The sequence below is a fragment of the Larus michahellis genome, chromosome 1 (genome assembly GCF_964199755.1).
Source record: "Larus michahellis chromosome 1, bLarMic1.1, whole genome shotgun sequence".
In the NCBI taxonomy this organism is placed as follows: domain Eukaryota; kingdom Metazoa; phylum Chordata; class Aves; order Charadriiformes; family Laridae; genus Larus; species Larus michahellis.
Window position 1 is genome coordinate 63883440 of NC_133896.1, and position 21031 is coordinate 63904470.

Below are 21031 nucleotides of genomic sequence, written 5' to 3' on the forward strand. Positions count from 1 at the left end.
GCGAAGAAATGGGGTTTCCAAGGCTCTGCCTCTGCTCAGAAATGTCTCACTTTCTCTGTTTATGGACCTTGGACAGGCTGCGGCTGAAGGAAGAAAGAGCCTCAGAAATCCGTCTGAAAGGGAAACGGAGTGCGGCTCCCCTCCGGTGGGGAGCCCACCTCTGCTTTGCGCCCTGCCCGCACAGTCCCCGCTCTGTGCGCCTGCGGTGGAGCGATTTTACAACAAATGTCTCTGTGTTTCATTTTGGGTGGGTGGGGAAGGAGCAGGGGTCAGCGCCAACAGTCAGGCGTTTGAGACCCTGGGACCATTGAGCCTTGCATGTGTGCATAACTTTTAACTAAAACCCGTTGAATACATATGGTTTTATTCTACGAAAGGGATGACATAAATCTCGGGGGGGGGGGAGGGGGATGGTTAACACATCAGTTACCAGCAGTTAAACGTAAAGTGTGAGAGCACGGTTGGGGCTTTAGTGGGGTGAATTGCGGGGGTGCTCTTGCCACTTTCCGAAGATGACAATTCTCTGTCTGTGCTTTGGGCTGAAGTAGCCCTGAAACCGCTCTGGGCACATCCTTGGTCTTTCTTTGACGGTTTCCAAAATGCACGTTCTTCCAAGAGTGGTGCTGGGTATGAGAGATGCTGTATTTACTTAATTTATTAAAATAAATGGCTTAGCGGCACAGCTCTTGGTGTTGCTCTAATGGCCGAGGAAAGTTGAACAGCTGTATCTGTTGGGCATTGAGAATTTTTTTAATTTAAAATATGTGTTTTAAAGCAAGCCCAGTGACAGCTGTGAGAGGGGAGCTGCGGCACAGCATTGCTTTCTCATGCTGCCGCCTCTTGCTGTCTGTCTTGCTTCTCTGCTGAACGCTGCCACGGGAAGAGGCGCCCAGGCCTTATGCACCGGTGTTTTATCTTACACTGCTGAGGAAGGCGAGTTGGGCACCTTGGCCCCTCCTGTGAACAGAAATGGCCTGCTCCTCCCATGGTGCGAGCGCAGTAGTCCTGCAGGGAGCTGGAGGGCAATGTCGTCTTAAACTAGGGCTGTTTTTCTGGATTTTTTCCACAACTTGTTTGTCTGCGTTTTCGGGCAGTGACTGAGGGGTGTGGGTATCCTGGGGCTAGATGGGTATCTTGTGCAAAAAGCACCTGGGGTGCTCTGGGTGGCTCTTGGCGAAATGTCGTCCCTTTCCCTAACATTCCCAGGGTTCTTCCCATCACAAGCAGCGTGCTCTTGTGCCACCATCGGCGGAGGCTGAACGAGGTGAATGACCGCACGACCTTTTTACTACTACAGGTTATCTTGCCAAGGACGAAGCTTGGGTATATCAGCAGAGGACGCTTTCCTGTGGCTGTCCCTGCACCGGTTACACAAGTTACACAAGTGTCCTCTTGTTTTAGGGATAAGAAAAGAGTCATTGCCATGAGAATTTCAGTGTTGAAAAGCAAGATAAGGAGCTGTGTGCATGCCTGTCCTGCTCCCCAGTTGTGTCTTTGCACCTTTTTTCTGCCTGTCTCGTCACTGAAGGCTTTAGCAGGTCAGTGCTGGGGTTCTCATAAGTCCTGGCAGGGACCTTCTTGATAGTCCTCCTTAGCTGCTTGATTTCTTCCGTACATCAAACACCAACTTCAGAGTGTACCAGGAGAGCATCTGAATATGCGTGTGGACATCCCTTAGCAATGAGAGACTTCACAGTTTGGCCGAGTCTATAGGCAATTTGCTTATTATTGCTCTGGTTGCCGATCTTGGAGGTGTATGGTAGCAGTGTTGTCTAATAATAGGTAAGCTTTATTTACAATGAAAAGTCCTATCAAGCTTTTATTCCTGCAGTTACAGCTTTGTGTGTATGGCCTTTATCTTAGCAACAAAAAAGCCATGAATACAAATTTCTGCACATCAAAAAAGGCTGCTTCTCAACATGTTTCTTTGTTCCCTCTCTGAACTTTTAAAAATGGGTTTGCATAACGATCAGACAAATCATCTGCTTAAATAAAAATGGTTAGACCACTAAACCTTTAAAAGCATATCAGATTATCACTGCTTTTATTTAATATTTTCATTTTAGGTGGGGAATATGTGGTTTGAATTACTATTAGCATGGGCATCTGGTCTAAATCTATTTCCATGTTCTGTCCTGACCTTTCCTGACTGGCTTAACAAGCCCTGTCAAAAGGGGAATAGTTTTAACTGCTGCTACATGAGCCAGAGATTGGAGCAATGTAGACAGGGTGGCGAGATTGATGATCTCTTCTACTTCTTCCCTTCACTCCTACTCGCCTGGCAACTGATAAAATACCACATACGGTGGTTATACTGAAAGCTGGATGCTCCATTTAAATTTCTATTATCTCCATCTGTTTGCTGGCTTTTCTGAGTGTGGCTGGCTGTCCCCATAAAGCTCAAACTGGAGGCGTGTGTAACTGGATCCTTTCGTGGAACAGAGCTATTATGTCCTTCTGTAAAATGGTTTTGTGGGCTCATTTTACAAAATACTACCCTACTGGACCTTTTGAAGTGTTATTAGATTATTTTTTTTTATTGCAATATTGGAAAAATAAAGATGACTGGTAGTGGAGAAAAGATGGATAGCTGCTCTTTCCAAAAGAAGAGTTGTTATTTCTCTGTATTGTCCTCTGCTTGAGTTCCCAGTGTGTGCATGCTAGCAGCTTGCTACTGTTACAGGACAAGTACAATTCAGCCTATGGAAATCCCAGAAATACTGAGTTCCCATTTGGCTTTAGTGCCAACCATGCTCATTTTCACTCTTGTTGAAGACCAGATCTTCCCGAGCCATCTGTCATCGCAACTTGTCTGTAGAATCAGAACAGTGTTTTTCAATCCCTTGTCATTTGTGCACACCTAAAAATTTTCTGGGGAAGTTTGCAGACTCTGCAGACTTGAGCTTATTTCGTGTTCTTTAGTTTCCTTTGTTACCCATTGCAGATCTTGCAACCAGAAAAAAACGATAAAAATTGCTCAGCAATTTGAAAACCTGGCAATTTTAGTTTTGGCGTGTCTGAGTCTTTGTATTGGTTCTGCATAAGACATGGTCATTGTGCACCTTGATTTGTAAAATCTTCTAGTTCAGGGCATGGACCTGTTGGAGCGGGTCCAGCGGAGGGCCACGAAGATGATCAGAGGGCTGGAGCACCTATGCTATGAGGACAGGCTGAGAGAGTTGGGGTTGTTCAGCCTGGAGAAGAGAAGGCTCCGTGGAGACCTTATAGCAGCCTTCCAGTACCTAAAGGGGGCCTACAGGAAGGGTGGGGAGGGACTCTTTTATATGTAATGATAGGATGAGGGGTAACAGTTTCAAACTGAAGGAGGGTAGATTTACACTGGATATTAGGAAGAAATTGTTTACTGTGAGGGTGGTGAGGCACTGGAACAGGTTGCCCAGGGAGATTGTGGATGCCCCATCCCTGGGAGTCTTCAAGGCCAGGCTGGATGGGGCTTTGAGCAGCCTGGTCTAGTGGGAGGTGTCTCTGCCCATGGCAGGGTGTTGGAACTAAATGATCTTTAAGGTCTCTTCCAACCCAAACCATTCTAGGATTCTATATAATTTTGCTGTTGTCTTTGGAGAAGAATACTGGTAATATCTCCATGTGTGCGTATATGTTATGAATATGAAGCCAACTTAGTCAGAAGGATTTCAGAGTGCGTTACACACAAACCATTTGTTCTTGTATGCTAATTTAATGAATAAAAACTTGCTGTGGTTTTTCTGAGCTTTTATTTTTTGATGGAAGCTTACAATACTCTATGGTAACCCACTGAACGTCAGGTACCACTTTCACTTCATTGGGGCAACACCAGTCCAACACTAGATCTTCTCCCATACAGACGTATGTCCTGAGAACTTGGTTTTGTTTCTTTTAATGATGCTGAATTTCAGTGGCATGAGGTCAGTGCTGTTGCCTGCAGCCAACTCCAGCCCTCACAGGAAGCAGCAGTTTCAGGATCACTTCTCCTCCTTTTTTTATTTTTTTCTGATAACCTTCCTGATAACACACATTTGTCGGTGTACCTTACGCAACAGTTTTCTGTGTAAAATCTGCTGCAAGTTTCAAATTCCTCAAGAATCCCATAGCGTTTCGCTCTCCCTCCCTCCCAGTCCAGATGGTCTTAGCAGATGCTCATCCGAACTGTTCCACAGCCAACGGTGCCTTATTAAAAAACTGAGCTATATTTAATACACACAGACATGCACGCGTGCACACACACACACATATATATATATATAGCTCTGTGTGTATGTAGCCTTAACTGGCTCTGGAATTATGCATTGCTGATAAGCAGTACCAGGTTCCTCCAATTATTTTTCTGGCTATGTACCTATGTTTCCCTAGAGCCAAACAGACTCATTTAGCTCCGGGAAAGTGTTTTCCCCTCCTTAGGTGCTCTCCGCTCAAGCTGTGTAATGCTGGGCAGGCTGTGCCGGCTTGGTGCTCGGCAGCCAGGGTTTTGCGTGGCCACGCACCGCAGATGGCTTACAGGCTGCAGGGAAGAAACCAAGACACCTGAAGTTTGAATGCAAATTGTGCTTTCTGACCTCCTGAGCTTGCTCTTTACCTCTCAGTCGCCCTCAAAGCCCAAAATGGCTCTGTGGGTCTCTCCCTCCAGGCCTCAGCACAGCACCGTGCCCTGCGACAAGGGGCTACCTACATGTCCTGTCTCTCTCTGGCATTTTTATGATGCTGATAATCTTGGCATTGAATGAGATGCCATCTTCCATGCCGTTATCCTTGAAATCCCTTATGGCAGGAGAATATCACTTTGTTATTGCCCTCAGGTGCGTGGAACGGAGAGGCGAAGGCCACCTTTGCTCCAGGGGACGAGAGGCCGGACCCACTCAGGCCGTGTGGGACACAGCACGTGACGCCTTCGGCTTCTGCCTGGCCCTCTAACCGCATGGCCCTATTTCTTTCCTTCCAGCAATGTTGACAGAGCCTGGAAAAAACACTTTCCCCCCCCCCCCCCCCCTTCTTTTAAGCTCTGGGGTAACGGTTACACAAGAGGGGCCTCTGGAGGCTCGGGGCTCACGCTTCCTAGGTGCTGGGACGGGCGTCCGTGAGCAGGCCCCGTCTCCATCCCCACACACACCCCCAGGCTGGGCCTCTGCCTCCCTTCGCCGCCGGCCCACTGGGCACCCAGTCACCTCTGAAGAGCCGGAGCAGATCTTGGCTGCGGCTGGCAGGCGTCTGAGTTAGCCTTGGCCGGGATGGCGCGAGCGAGTGATTACGTGTGCCAGTGCTTATGCAATGTCTGAAACTTCCCTCCGCCCGTCTCTGTCCCCAGGAGGCTGGCAGGCGTTTTTGGCAGTCTCTGGGAGAGTTCGTCTTCTGCGCAGCACCCTGGCTCAATACAGCCAATTAATTAAATCATAGTGCTGCAAGTGAAAGCGGCTTTGTTTGAGCGTTAGCACTGTTTGAGGGATGTGGACTGGGAAGATGCTGTGCAGGGGTGCGAGTGTATGTGTTGGCTGGAGCGCCCTTCTGCTTTAATGCCAAAAACTCACGCTGCCTGGTGGGATTCATCTTGTAATTAATCTTTAAAGCAGGATGAAACTCCTCTTTTCCTTCAAATTCTCCCTCTCCTTCCTTCCCGTCATCTGTTGGCTTTTAATGTTTATGAAAGTAAAAAAAATAAGCCTTTTTTCTAACATAAAATAAGAGCCCAAGCTGTCTTGTTCTTTCTGTGTGTCTGAAAGGGTTTGCATATTACGTGCTTGTGCCAGGGCTCTTTCTTGGGTTTAAAGCAAGAATAAAGTGACTTGCCATTGATATCTCTCCTGCGGGTAGCCTTCTGCTGCTGCAGAATTGGTATTTGGAAAGGACGATAGGCCATGGAGGAGTTGCGCAGGCATGTGCAGTTTTGCTAACTAGGAGACATTGTAAAAGAGACTTGGAAATGTGTAACTGCTAAATGACTTCTTCTGAAGTTGCTCCCTCCACGTGGAAGCTCTCTTTTAATTCCCACACTCACCCCAAGCGTTCCCCTCGCCTGGGCTCATGGGGAATCTCCCATCAGCACTGAAATCAGCCATCTATTGGATGTGGTTTGTTTGGAAATTAAATGTGGACTCTGAAAATGATCACAACACTGTGTGCTTGTGAATCCTCAGTTTGTTGTAGGCATTTGCTTGTGCTTTGGCACGACTGCAGCTACCCTTCTGGTCCTGAGGAATGGATCTGTTTCAAAAGGGTAGGGAATAGGATAAGAAAGGATAGGATAGTTTACATGTGTGGGTGTTGTTGGGTGTTTGTGTTTTCAATCTCTTTGATTGAGAAACCCTGAAGTCCAATGCAAGCCTGCCAAATTTTTCCTCTGTGACCCTCTCCCTGCTCTCTATTGAGGTGCAGCTCTTGGGGCAATGGCAAGCGGTAGGGATTCCCTCTCCCAACCGGTGCTGGGGTGTCTGCAGCCCTCGCCAGCCCAGCTTGGGTGTGGGGAGGAAAGCTGACTCACTTGTGCAGTAGGGCTCAAGAACCCACCCTTAAAAATAAACTAAGGGAAAAGGTTTTCAGTGGGCTAGTGTTGTGGGATGTGCTGGCTACTTGAAGTTTATCAAGCGCTGTGTTTGGAGCTTGCTTGTGAGCGGGTGGGTTGTGTCTAATGCAAGCAACCTTTGGTTTTAAACGTTGATTCTTGAACTGTGTTCCCTAGCTGCCTTCCCGATAAGGATATCGAGTTATCTGGAATATAGGAATGCAAAGCAGCATCAGCAGGTTTCCCAACTGCAGGTTTGTATCGAGTTTTACAGAATGTGCTGCTGCTCTAGTAAACAGCCTTGTTTTGCTGCAAGAAGGCCAAAGGAAACAATTATGATTGATTAGTTTAGCCTTATATAAATCATGGGCCAGAAAACCTCCCCAGATTGTTTCCTGTTTCAATTCCTGCATATCTTTGTAGGAAAACCTCCAGTCTTCAATTAAGAATGGCTTGGGTCAAAGAATCCACACTGTTTCTTCATGATTGATTGTTCTCCCTATTTTAATATTGTGTCCCTTTATAACCATGATGAATGGATCTGGCTTCAGCTTGTAATTTTAGCTGCAAGCTGGTAGAGCCATTCTCTAAATCTTATTCCCTCTTTCAGTACTTAAGAAAGTTCATGTTCTGCATTCGTTTTCTCTTTGACAAGTTGAATACATTGGTTTCTTCTTTTGTTATTCGCTTTTATTGTGAGGCAGGATTTCCAACTCCGCAGTGATTCTTGTGATTCTCTTGACTTTCTCCAATTGTTCAACATCCTTTTTTTGGAATTTGGTGGTATAGGATTGGAGCCTGGCTGTGGCCAGTAGAAGCTGTATCTGCCATGAGCACGGAGAAAATGAATTCCTGCCTCACACTCCTCTGTCTTCTGAAGTTCTTAAACCCGTGTACTCTGGGTTGTGCAGGGGACACAGACTTGTGCAGCGGGTTGTGCAATTGGCATGAGGCTGTAGTACGAAGCTGTAGCTGGGGGTTGAGCTTTTCAGGGCGACTTCTTTTAAATATGAAGCCTCATTTAAGAAGCAAGTACAAACACACAAACAAAAAAACCCTATCAAAATAAAATAGGCAAAATTTCTGCAGTACCAATACCTCCCTGATGTTCTTTGGGTGTGTAAGCACTGGCTCCACTTGGATGGCCATGCGAGGGTCCCCAGCGCTGGGCTTCTACTGGGACTGCATGAGACCTCGATGCTCTGGCCAAGGGGCTCGACCTGGGGTGCAGCGAGGGGTCTCTCGTGCTCGTAGCGTAAGCAGATGTCTGCAGTCATTCCTCCCCGTGCCTTCCTTCATGCACCCAGCACTTGAGGTACCTGTCCTACAGACACTCCTTCAGCCACTTCCCTCCCAGGGTCCCAAGTCCTTTTTGTGATCTCTGCTTCTGATTGTCAGTCACCCGAGTGTGACTTGGGGCCTTTTGTTTGCAGCAGTAAGATTTTTATTTTTATTTTTAACCTTCAGCTTTATTTAAAGTATGTTGCTTGTTTATGGCTGCTTACCAACTACTCTGTGTTTTGGTTTTGTGACCTGACCTTTTTATTACTCGCTGCTCCTGCTGATGCTGCGTTATCTGCAAACTTCAGTGGTGGTGACTCTCAGGTCATTGATAAAATATTAGAGTCTGGGGCCAAGAACTGATCCCTGTGGGAACCCAATGAAAACATGTGATGTCGTCAGCTGATTTGTGTTTCCCATCTGGAGATTTCTTATTTCTTTATTGCGCTGAATGTGGCCTGTTGACTTCATGTCACTCTGGCTTTGTTTTGTGTAGCACAAAGTCAGTTGCCTTATGAGAGACAAGGTGTATTAAGCTTTTAATGTTATTACAAAAAGAGAAAATTTGAGAAGCTAGATCATCAATTATTGTGAAATTATAAACATAAATTAGATTTCTCTCCTTTTTATTCTTGGACTCTAACTTCTCTCTCCCCTTCTCCATCTCTTCCCTTAGTCAGGAATGAACAGTAGGTAGGTTAACTTGCTGTTACCTTGGTTGCCTTGTTTACACTTAAATATTTTCATATTATTTTTTTCCAGTCCATCAGTATTGTCTCATACTGAAAATAGTTTCAAGAGCTCCTTAGAAGCTCTGTTTAGACTTTTCAGATGGAGGTTTTCTAGGTCTGCTAATTAAAAGGGCCAGCTTTGAGTAGCTGTTGTTTTTATAGTCTCTTCCGTTATTGTTGGGATGAAAATCATTTCATTACCATCCTGTGGGATGGCTGTATCATCTGTTCTCGTACAAAGAGCAGTAATTCAGAACCACCCCCTCCCAGGAATACTCAATTAAACATTTTGATCTTCCCCCTGCCCCCCAACTGCAGCCGAGCAATGGCCTGATCTATAATTGACATTCTTCTGGGTCCTGACAAACTCAGAAGCAATCTTTTTCCCCCTGAATTGTATTTTCTATTAACTCTTTCTTGTTTTCTAGGTTCTGATTTATGTTAATTCTCATTAATTTTTCCATTCATCCAGTAGCCCAAATATGTAATACTTGTAAGTTTCCATGGTAAGCAAGGTTGTTTGCCCAGTGTGGCTTTCTCTTCCCCTGCCATTACGAGATGGCAGGATTTTTGGTTTTGGTTTTTAGGTATATGCTGAAATGTTCATAAATGATTTACAATCAATATTGATGCTTTCTTGGTTAAAGACCTTCTCTCAGGTTCTCTTGATCCTGTTTTATGGGGCCAGCTTGAAGAGCTTGACCATCTCTTTAAGACTGCAGAGCATGGGCTGGAGGAAATGTTTGCTGCTGGAGAAGGGTAGGGCTCTGCTGCCTGGCGGCATGCTGGCACTGCTCCTGCAGCGACGGGCCTCCATTTCTCTGACTCAGGGACGCAGGAATCTAGTAGTGGCCCCTACCGAGTCTCCTTTCCTTCTTGAACCTGCCTTTCAGGTGGGGAAGAGTAAATGAGGGTAAGTCCAGAGCAGTTGCAAGACTGACCACTGATGGGCAGCTTTAAATGGCAAGGCACAAACGTCAGTTATGCTTGGCAAAAATATGCAACTGGGGATGGAGGAAGTTCTTGCACAATCTTAATATGCTGCTTATCTGTTGTGGGTTTTTTTTATCCCTTCCCCAGTACTGTGACTTTCCCTCCTCCTCCCATTGCTTTACTTGTGCACCCGTGCTTTTCTGGCTCTGCTCCTCCAGGGTCTTTGCCTGCAGCCTGTGACTTCCTTCCTGATTCTGCTGATTGTCTTTATGTCCTGCAAGGTGATGAGTAGCTTACACCTTTCTTTCACCTGCTTGGGGGCAAAGATCTGCAAACAGAGGTCGGTACAGATGACGTAAGGGGGTGCTGTAAGTGGGGAGGGCTAGCCAAAGAAACTGAAATGCCTGTTTGCAGGTAAATGAAGGCAGTGCTGGGTGGAAAGTCTCCCCTGTATTATGAGGACTCGTGGAGAGAGAGAGCCAGCACACATGTTATTAAATGGGCTGTTCCACTAGTCCCTGCATCTCTGGGAAAAAGCATAGAGGAGAACTAAGCACACAACTTTGGTTTTTGTTTAAGACCTGGTCTTAGGATACAGATGTTTCCATCTACTGCTATTTTGGTTTCTGAACCGTAATCCAGTACTGCTCCTATTTTTACTTTTTTTTTTTTTTTTAATAAAGTTGACTGAAGTAATGTGTTCTGGCACTCTGACAAAGGACTTGTCATAGGAAATTGGAATACCAGCTCTCAAGTATGGGGTATCTTAAAATAATTTGTCTAGACGAATGCTGCGCATACTTTTGAATATATATTTATTTGATCTTGTTCACATCCCGTGTCCTTGTTTCCTTTCTCTCTACAGCTCTCAGTAGAGCTTCAAAACTGCTTTTGGTCTGCCTTTGACAAGTGTAAAAACCAAGTGACTCCCACCACTCTTGTGGTGACATAAAAGTGAAATGCATCTTTCCTCAGAGGGAGGGTGCCAAAGTACTAGTGCTAATGGAGGTACTGCTCCATGCACAATTAGGTGCCGAAATGATTTCTGTGGGTTCCTGTGTGAATTTCTGCAGAGTTAAGGCTACACAAGTGCAACGTGAGTGTTTTGAAGTGTCCATCTCATGGTGTGGAGGACTACTGGAGGCAGCTTCAAAATGCAAGGCTTTTTGCTGTGGGATGGGTTTGGGCAGGTCTGGCTGATCTAAAGCAGCTCTAGTGTCATGGCTTCAGGTACAAGGTACAGATGTTTTTCCTCAGTGTTGTCATCAACAGATACTATTGCTCTGATCTTCCTTAGCTTCCTGGGGCAGTAGCTGTTTTGACATGAAGCGTGCTGCAAAGTTGAAAGCTGCAGACGTTTTGACAGTTTGGGACAGGAAGGCTTTGGTTATACCTGCTGTTGGCGAAGTATCATCTCTGTGAGTATCCACAGCGTTTGGGCTCAGTGCAAGTTTATGGGAAGGATGAGAGGTATGTCAGATGTTTCTACTGAAAGCAAGGTATAGGACTTATTTACTGGGAAGGGGTTCTTTAATGTAGTCGTTTGTTCCACTATCTGGCGAGATCACATGCTGGAACAGGATTTGACATCAAACGGACTTTTTTAGTGCATGGTACTTAATGCGTACAACGCTCTGTGACAGCAGCACTGAACACAAAGTCCTGCCAGTGTTGTTCCTCTTTCTGCTCTGATAGTAGATATTTGTCTGATAGAGGGGGCAGCAGTTTCTGCCGGGCAGGGTCTAAAACCCGTGGCAGCTGAGGTCACCGCTAGCCAAAGGCTGCTGATCCTTGAGCTCTGAATCAGGCAGGGGAGTTCATCTATCGGTTAAGGTGATATGACCTGTGGATTTCTTCACATTTGTTTTTGCAAAACCACTCTTATGTTTTTTTTCTCCTTCCCTTGTGCTCAAGCACCCGTCTCTTGAGTTCAGGGAGCGGTTATACGTGTGTGGTGTGTTTTTTCTTTTTAAAACTTCGCATGCATCTGCAATTTTGCCCATTATGTCTATGAATACTAGGCAGCATTTACAAAAGCTAATTCATATTTTCCATAATCAACTCAGGGAGTCTGCGTTTAGGCACTTGAAGAGGTAGTCTGACTTCAAAAATTAAAAGCACTTAAACCTTTAGGAGCTTAAGTTTGTGTCCTTTGTTTTCAAGCCTCAGCTTCCATGCTTCTGCTCTTAAAAACAAATGAACAAAAAACCCAGCAGGACCACTCCCCGGTGCTAAAAATGAATCTATACAACAAAGCCTGCTAACTCTTTAGTAAAATAAAATGCCCAATCTCTCCTTAAGCTGCCAGTACTAATAGTAAAGCCTTACTTATTTTATAATAACCAGACAGCTTTAATTAAAGAGCTGAATTTTGACGGGTGGTGTGTAGGTTTGCAGCCAGCATCAGGAAGAAGAAGGAATGAGTGCTCCTGCAAGCTGGAACCTTGCCATTTAAACTTTGCAGCCATTAAAGAAGTAACGTTGTTGAAGAAGAAAGTAACGATTTTTATTTTAAATGTCAAGTGTCCTGTCAGTCAGGAGTGGCGAGGCAGAGCGTGCAGTGAGCGTTGCTGATGGAGCAGAAGTTGTTGTTTCCTACCTACACTGCTCAGACTAATTAAAGATCCTCCTTTGAAGGATACTGGTTTGGTCCTCAGGGAGGAGGTTGTTGCAAACGCTTTAAACACGAAACAGCTGAGCTGGAGAGCATCTGCGTTCTGCAAGGGGCCCCCTGCGCTAAGGGGAACCTAGAGGAGAAATTACAGTTTTGCTGGGCTCTCCTAACGGCACCCCGGCACAGCGTGCCCGCCGGGACGGTTATGTTTCTGGGAGGTTGTGGCAGTGGGCAGAGGCTGGCAGCTTCAAGTGTTGCTTAACGTGTGGGGACTGTGATGAGACCTTGCAGGGTGAGCAGATGAGCGAACTGCCGCTGGCCTGCAGGGCAGGTTACAGCATCTCTGTTTTAAGTAACGGTCCCTGAATTGCGTGGTGCTAGTCATCCTTGAGGGGAGGGCTTTGTCTCCTTTTAGGCCAGCTGGACAGTCCCTGTGACTTCTGACATATCTCCCTGGTTATCCTTTCCTCCTTCCTGTTATATCCATAAAGTCATCTGGGAGCTGGACTTGATGATTCTTATGGGTCCTTTCTAACTTGAGATATTCTGTGATCTCTAAAATGGGTGCAAGACTAATGGATTCTGTTTAAAACCCAGGAATCATGTGGGCTGTGCCCTTTACAAAGGTCTTACCTGTGCTCATTGACAAGGGATGCTCTTACATGAAGACTGAGATGAATTTTCCTTGCTTTTCTCCTGTCCCATTTACATGGTGAGGGAAGATGATAAATGAAACCAAGTGCAGTGTGCCCAAACGTTGTGAAACGCTCCTCTAATGTTTAGATCAATCTGCATGCATTGAAGAAACCCGAGTAACTGTTTTCTTTCAGAAGTGGCAATAAGTTAAACCAGCTGTGCAACAACAAAATGTGTTATCCCTGCTGCTGAGCACTTGGGCAGCACACAAGACCATAAATGCCCACTGGTGAATTGTAAAATATGTACACAAAGGTTTCAACTTGGCTGAAAACTTTCTTTCACTGCTTATTTTTTGGCTAAACGCTCAGCAGTTACCCAGAAGACACTAGTTAGATGTAAAACTTGCGGTAAATGCAAGTTCCTCCAAAGAGCTTGTAGGTGTACCTGGGGCGTAACCCAGCAAATTAATATTATCTCACAACAAATATTTATGACTGGGATTGCATGTGTATAGCATAGCTGGGGGAAAAAAAACAACCCAGACAACTGCATCTGTTCCTTTCTTCACTGGATAGTTTTTAATAACATAACTGGTCTCTCTAAGTATCTCGCCTGGGTGCCAAAAATCATCAGAGACACCAATGACTCGCTAAGTTTTGGAAGGTGAGCTCCCCTCTCTGTCTAGGGTGAGTCACGCTGGCCGGAGGTGGTGGGGAGAGGCTCACCCCTACTTCTGGTGGTTTGGAGGCTCGTGAAAGGCAGACCTGTCAGTCAGGCTTGTCTTGCAGCCTCTGCAGTCACTGGAGGTAAAGAATTGTGACCCTGCTGCTCAGTGGGTGAAAAGAAGGGCATGGGGAGAAGTGATGGAGAGTTTCAGTCTTCTGCGGCTCTGCCGCTCAAGCTGGCAGCCCAAAAGCTGACTTATGAGACAAATGAACTGCATACCAGGGAGCCTGGTGTAAGAGGCAAAAAAAATAAGAGGGGAAAAAAAAATAGCTGAGACAAAAGAATGAATGCATCTGACCTGAGAGCATAATCCAGATGCTTGCTTGCAACACAAAATTAATAATGTATTTTGAGATCTCAGCCAGGGACCCAGATGGGGGGAGCCTTGTTGAAGGGCTTCCAGCTCGCTGACTCACTGCTCTGGTGCTCTGGCCCCTGTGACTCACTCCTCTCTGACTTTGGCTCTTCTGGGGAGAGGGTGGGAAATAGCAAAACATGTGCCCAGCCTGTTGAAAAGTTAGACTAGATCCAAGAACTATGCAGTGGGGGAAGGGCAGGGGAATGTGAGAAGGACTTTCCTATTTTATATGACTCCCAAGAGGCTTGGGCTAGGAATAAACAATAGCATCCTTCTCTCTGCTTGCAGACAGTGGCGATCAAGAAAAACTGAACTTCAGGGGTGTTTCTCACCCTTGCCTCAAGTGCAAAAGGGCTTTTTCTTTTTCTTTTTTTTTTTTTCTTTCAACCCATCTTTACTTCTAGTTATTATAGAGTTTAATTCTATTATTATCTTTTTAAATACAAAATGCTTGGAAGGGATGTTAAGGAACGTGAAATAATATTTTGGAATGCAGAAAGACAAAGCAGTAAACATGGTTCTTGAAAAATCCCCCCAGTTACTTAAAAATAAATACATCTCTTCTTTGCTGGTTGTGCGCTGGAAATACTTGAGTGTTTGCAATGGAAGTGTGGGCATGCATGTGTGCATAATGGGGTGGATTATAAGATTTGCTCAGCATGAACTTCAGCGTTTCCAACTGTGTAACCTGAGCAAGTTGGGAAGATGTGCAGATTTAATTACCATGTAAATCTATTAGCTCTGAGTTTCTTGGCATTTGTTTTGCTGATGACACAACCTGAATGTTATTCACTTAGTGGATTTTTTTAATCCGTCCAAATTTTTTTTTTAATGCTTAAAATGAGTAATTGCTGGTGTGAGACTCCAGACGATCATATCTGCTGTTATGGTGGATCTCTTTGCTGTTTTCAAATACCAATTTCATGTTACACTCCATATACTCCGGCAAATGAGGTAATTTCAGTGTAGTTAATGACTAGACAGTAAAGAATTTTGTAGTAGAGTAATATAATTGAGCAACTATTTCTCTGCATCTTGGTTTTGATTTTTACACTGTAGAAGATAAACACCTAGAAATCTCAGGTTCCCCCTCTTTGCCCTTGGCAGGTTCATAAGGCAGGGTGGGGTAAATCTCTTCTGTGTTATCAGCATGTTTTAGGCGTGACTTGGGGGACTGTTTACAGTCCGCAGTCTCTCTGTTCTCTGCTATGGCTGCATCTAAAACTTTTTTTCCTGCCATCAGAAAGCTCTTCTAGCTATTTTGGTCCTTCACCAGGCTGAGAGGGAGGATCTCTGTGTCCTTTTTAAGAGTAAGAATTTAGATGTGCCTGCAATTGCCTGCTCAATACTGTGGTCTGTCCAAGAGGTCTCTTCAGCAAGTTAGATTTCAGCTATTTCAGGTGTAGTAGCATTAATTTTTTTGAATATTTGCTGCCAAATATAGTTGGCCGTGTCCCCCTCCCCAGTTAATGCATACCAAAGGTAAGCACCCTGATATATCAAACTGTACAGGCTGCAGCCTTCTGCTCTTTCACTCTTTCTCCCTGTGGGGATGTTGGTGAATGACTCTACGGGGTTGGTCTTGTCTCTCTTTCAGCCCCCACCTTTGGAATCAATCTTATGGAAAAATACTCTATTGCTGCCAGGCTGTCCTTCATTTCTCTTCCTTGCAAAAGCAGTGCAACAGGAGCTTGGATCTGTGCCTTGTAATAGCGAGGTATCAGTGCACCCCATGCCAGCAGAGGAGCTCTTCTGTTCCCTGCAGGTCATATGTGAGTGAATTGCGGAGGTGAGGCTAGAGGGGCTCCATCGGTAGCTCTTCTCAAACTTGACAAAGATGAGTACCATGCGATACAAGCCGTCACTGAGTTTGGAGAAGAATGAGTGGTGGCCAGTTTCCCTGCTGCAAACATAAAGTATTTCTAGAAAGAGAAGAGGTTGAGAGAGGTGAAGTACCTGAAACTGCAGAATTTGTGTTTGAATCTCTGAAAATTAACTGATGCCTAAGTGTCAATGAGTACTGAGAACAGTTGTCTTAGTTGTTGGAAGCTGGTGCACACTGACACCTCCAGTCCATCACCAATGAACTTGCAACAGGAAAATCAACAGCACCACCAGGAACACATCTGTGAAGAAAATGCCTGCTTTGAGGAAGTTTTTTAACCTGTGCCTTGGGGTTTAACCTTGGGGTTGGACATGCAGAAAGTCATGGACTTCTCTGCTGCATTGTCATCATTGGTAGGCTTGTGTGTGCAGTCCTCCATGAGCAGCATCTCTAGACACGGTTCTTCATTAGCTAAAAAGGACAGGTCTCTGCTCCAAGACCCTGTGTGTAGATGCTGCACTTGCAAACCCAGGCAGAGCTGGTAGCAAGATGTGTGGTGCCTTTTACAGCTCTTTCCATGCGGTCAAGTCTAGAGCTCAACCCATGAAGGCTGACCAGCCTTCATGGCACGTATGTGCCATCCTTAACAACTGGCGTCTTGCGTGGATGCCCCAGAGCTTGAAGCCTTTTGTTAACAGCTGTCACTCCTGCTCAGACCTCCTCAGCTACCGTATAAACAGCTGCCAGATGTCTGTGAAATGTGTGCTTCATTCCTTGAAGAGGAGATGGTATCTCCATGTAGCCACGCTTCTTGATCCGTTTGATGCCATTCACTCAAAATGCTGCTATCTTTTGCGGTATTTTGTGTTTTATCTCCTATGCACCTTTGTTTATGCAAACCACAAAAGAGCTGCTAAAGAAATTATTTCCTCTTCTCCCTCTTATCTTAATGTGAGAAGAAATTGCTGGGGGTGGGGGTGAAGGAGGGGGCAAATTCATGCCTGTGGTGCACGTTTACTTCCCCATGGATGGGGGCTGGTTTGTGGTCTCCCCTTTCTCCCCTCTTTCCTCATCTTCTCCAGGAGCACTGCCTTGTATATTACATGGACTCTTGATTCTTTGATACAGAAGTAAGGGTGCAATCCTTGCTCCCCACCCCCCATTATTGCTGATGAAGCCTTACAAGAGATAAATATCAGTCAGTTTTGTAGCTACAGGTAGATGGTGGGCTTAATTTTTATCCCATGAGTGCCTGTTAGGTAGAAGGGATGCTTCCACCTTGGCAGTTCCTCTTGTGGAGGGAGGATTGATCCCTCCAGACCTCAGGGCAAGCCAGGAAGGAGAATATCTTGAATTCCCAGGAGGTTCTCACCTTGGCATGTTGCCTGTAGGCTGCCTTGCGCATGGCTGCTTGGAGAGCGGAGTTTGCTTTGCAGCACCTGGCTGATGAGCTGGGTGCCGGTGCTGGGGTGTGCCATGGTGCTGCCACTGCAGGTCCCCTCTGGGGGGGTGGGGGTCTGTTGGAAAGGGTGGGTTGTGCTGCTGCAGTCAGTGTGTGGGACTTGGAGCTGGCGCAGCACGCTTTCCAGGCTCAGCAAAACCTGTCACTTGTTTAATAATTTAAATATATTTATGAAGTGTCATTTGGGGCTCTTGATTTCTCTTCATTCCTTTTTTCAGTGAATTCTTAGAAAGCCAGTTTTCTGAACGTGACTGTTTCATTTTTAGTCACGATAACGTGGCGTCTCTAGACAACTGGTGCTAGTGCTGCTCTCGTCTGGTTTCAGGTCATCTGGTGGAGAAGTCAACACTGCCATGCACCTAGCAAAACCTGAGTCTCTGTTTTACTTCAGAGATGTTCATTTCATCAGACAAGAAAGAAAAAAACCCTAACTTGCCCCTTAGGCAGAGCTGAAGAAAAGGGCCTTTGTCTGGCCGGAACAGGCAGATGCTGTGGAGAGCTGCAGCCCGCGGCCAGCTGGTCTGCAGCCAAAGACTACTTTCGAAGAGCTATCCAAAATCCACTGCACGCCCGGATATAAGAGCTCTCCCCTGTTTGCTTACCGCGGGGTGATGTCTGTAGGTGTTTTGTGTTCCCCAAAAGCACCCGGGTTATAAGCAGGAGCAAACATCCAACCATGTTGGTGGTGAAATTCTATGGGGCTGCAACTTAACTTTCTCCCTGTGAACAAGAGCGCTGCTGTTTTGTTTGTCTTTTCAGTGTTCTGGGGGAAAGGGAAGCGGAAGATAAGGTTACATCTGTCCTAAATCCATGCCTTTTTACAGAGGTTAAAATCCCAGCTGAACACCTCTCTTTGCTATGTAGGGAGAATAGTTTAATAATTCAAGCGGACTCCTTGTACCAACACATGTCCGCAATTAGTGCTGTGGCTGCCAGTGGGGTGTGAGGACAGTAGGGAGCTGGCAGCAGGGCTGTCTACGGACATATTAAAAACAAACAAAACAAAACAAAAAAGAAGAAAAAGAGGTACTTTTTCTTGCAAGTACTCTTTTCTCTGTCTCTTTTTTTTTTTTTTTTAAGGTGAGCTCTCTGTGTGAAAGATGCCAAGCTGAAAGCCACAGACAAAGAATTTCTTTCTTTTCCAAGCAAATATATATTCAGGTTGTAAGTGTAAAATTCTCAGTTTCCTCCCTAAATTGCTCTTTCCTGTTCCTGAGTGCAGGGGTGGTTCCTGCCATATCAGAATTGAGGGTTATTCTGTGGCTTTCCAGCTCTGGAAGCAGCTGATGACCACTAAAGTGCGTGCGGAAGCGGAGAGGGGAGCACAGAGAGGAGCAAGAGGAAGAGGAGGGTTGGCAAGGGGAGGACGTGCTTTGAAAAGACAGCTTGAAGTGTAGGTGGAAGTTTCGAGGAGATGGAGGCCTTACTGCTCCCAGATGGCTTCTGCTGTAACTGCTGCTCAGGTGCCCTTTCCTTTTTAATTCTCGAGGCAAATGGAGCTGCTTTCAATGAGATAATTGTTTGCTTAAGGGAAAAAAAAATAAATCAAAGTGAGTTGGCTTTAAGCGTTCATTGTAGCAGAGGTGTGTGTAACGTATGAAAGATTCCTGTAACTCACTCAGTGAGAAGTCCAGATCCCTAAAATTGTCTGTTCCCAGAGTTCAGTAGTTGTGCAGTCTGGCCTGTGGCAATTGTTTGAGGCTTCTCTATGACCGGTATTCAAAGTTATATCACAGACCATTAAAAATAAGATTAAAAATTATAATGAAACTAGAGAATCGGTTTAAAAACTGATTGACCATTTATTTGTTATCAGACAATTCTGTTGTAAACGCAAATTCTTTTCTTCCTCACAGCTTGGTGCTTTGCAGCTGCATGTGAAAAGGAGAAAGCATAAATGTTGATGAACATGTTGAATATCCTTCCCCACTCCCAAGGTCCGCTTTCTCTCTGGTTTTGGGAAGTTGAATGTTTGTTTCCTTCTTTACGTTTCCTGAAGCAGTTTTAGGAAAATTCCCCATTCGGAAAGAAAAAAAAAAAACCCAAAATAACTTAACTGACTTTAATCAAATGGAAGAAGTAAAATAGTATTAAAAATTAATTTCTTCCATATCAAAGAAGTAGTACGCAGAAGGCTAATAGAAATCTTTATTTGGGAATTTGTCAAAAATTGCCGAGTAGCCTGTGGTCATTTTGTCTTTCAGATGAGTTTTTTAAATTAGAACATCTAAATAGTGTCAGACTAAGTCAACACTTAGGTATGATGTTTGCAAGGGTGACATCCTCAGATTGGATGACACCGGTGATAAAGCAGCTGTTAGTTGAAACCAGGGTACAAAGATTGTAGCAACCCTATTTCAGCATCTCCTAGTCATCAGCCAGAATAATGCATGCAAGAATTAGAAAGAGGGAAGGGTTCCAGCCAACTTTAGGAAAATATGCGAACATACATAATTGACTATCACCGTTAGCCCCAATGAAGTGTGTAGACTGTGGGGAAAATACTCTCCCTAAGAAAGGCATTGCTTTTTATAAGTTCAGCATCGACTTCTGTCGTGGTTGGGAAGCGTTTCTGTTCCTTGTTTATGTTCTGATGACTGCCTACTCAGTGTCTTCATCGATGCACCAAGGGTGTTCAGCTAGTCTTGAGCATCCTTTTTCATTTCTTCTTTGTGCAGTGGAGAACTGGAGTTTATGCTTTTATCCTTGCAAATGTTGGGAGGCAGCCCTAGATGTGAAGTCCAAGTGAGTCCTTGGTTATCAAAATAAAAATAAACGAGGATTTCTAAGGTGGTCATGACCCTCTTGCTGAGTCATCTGAGAGTTTGTTTAATAGTGTTATCATTTATGGCAAGTAAATATGAGGCTACAAATCTGTTTTGCCATTTGTAAAGGCTTTACTTCAGCTAGCTTGCTATTCCACCATAGTAACTGTCGTCCTCTGTTTATTGCCTTATGTTTAGTAAATATTTTCTTTTCCTCAGTGTCAGTCAGAATTGACTGAAGCCTTATTAATTTTGAAAGAAGGCACAGTTAGCATTTGTGAGCATCTTGGAAGAGGTGCTTCAACTTCCAGGGGACTCTGTGAGAGCCAGCTGTGCTCAGTGTTTTCCAGCATCAGGCTTCAAGGCCACAGATGCTGCTGGAGCTGTGAAATGTGTGTGCATGGGGGTGTGAGCACACCTTCATGGATTTATACAATATTGACTTGTTTAATTCTTAATTTAGCCTACAGGAAGCCAAATCTTGAATTTCAGTGTTTGTTTCTGCAGGAGAGAGCAAGACGAAGAGCCAAGATCAATACTGCTTGCAAAAACAGACTTAGACTTTTGTAGGATCATGCCCCAAGCAACAAAGACTCCTATGTAAGATGGTAGATAATGCCTGATTGTTTGGAAAAGCTCATTACAATTCATTGTACCAATATTTTTGTAAAAAAATAGAATTCTTTGTGTGAATGAGATGAGCAGGAATGGTTTCTTGCAGTGCGGTTTCTTGGTCTGTCAAAGATACGTTCTTCCGACGTTGGAAACAAAACCAAGAAGAGCTACAGAGTTTTTGTCTGTTGATGGGGACTGCATTGGAGTCTCAAGGAAGTGGACTGGGAGATTTGGTTTGTGCTCATTTTGAATAAGAAACAAACACAAAATTATCCTACTAAATACAGCCATTACATGTGCTGTCAGCTTAATGGATTCAGTGTAATATATAAAGTGGTAGTTAGTACTGACTGTCAGGAGCTCCAACTGAAGGGCCTAGAAGCTGGATACGGGCTCTAGTCCTAGGTGGAATGCGACTTCTAAAATAGATACATAAATCAGCCAGGAAACCTGTTTTATAGCAAATGCGTTAATTGCATGGCTGGGGACGTGCATGGACCCATTTTCCTAGAGCACACTGTATGTTCTGCGCGGCTAAAATAGTCAGTCTGTGTCTGAGTGTGTTTCCTTTTTCTACTCTGCTTCAGTGAAC

At 44.9% G+C, this 21031-nt stretch overlaps 1 protein-coding gene across 2 annotated transcripts in view; it reads left to right on the forward strand.

Moving 5' to 3' along the window:
• The window catches only part of CREB3L2 (cAMP responsive element binding protein 3 like 2), an 83655-nt gene that overhangs the window by 24665 nt on the left and 37959 nt on the right, over positions 1 to 21031 (forward strand). The gene's annotated exons all lie outside the window — the stretch shown is intronic.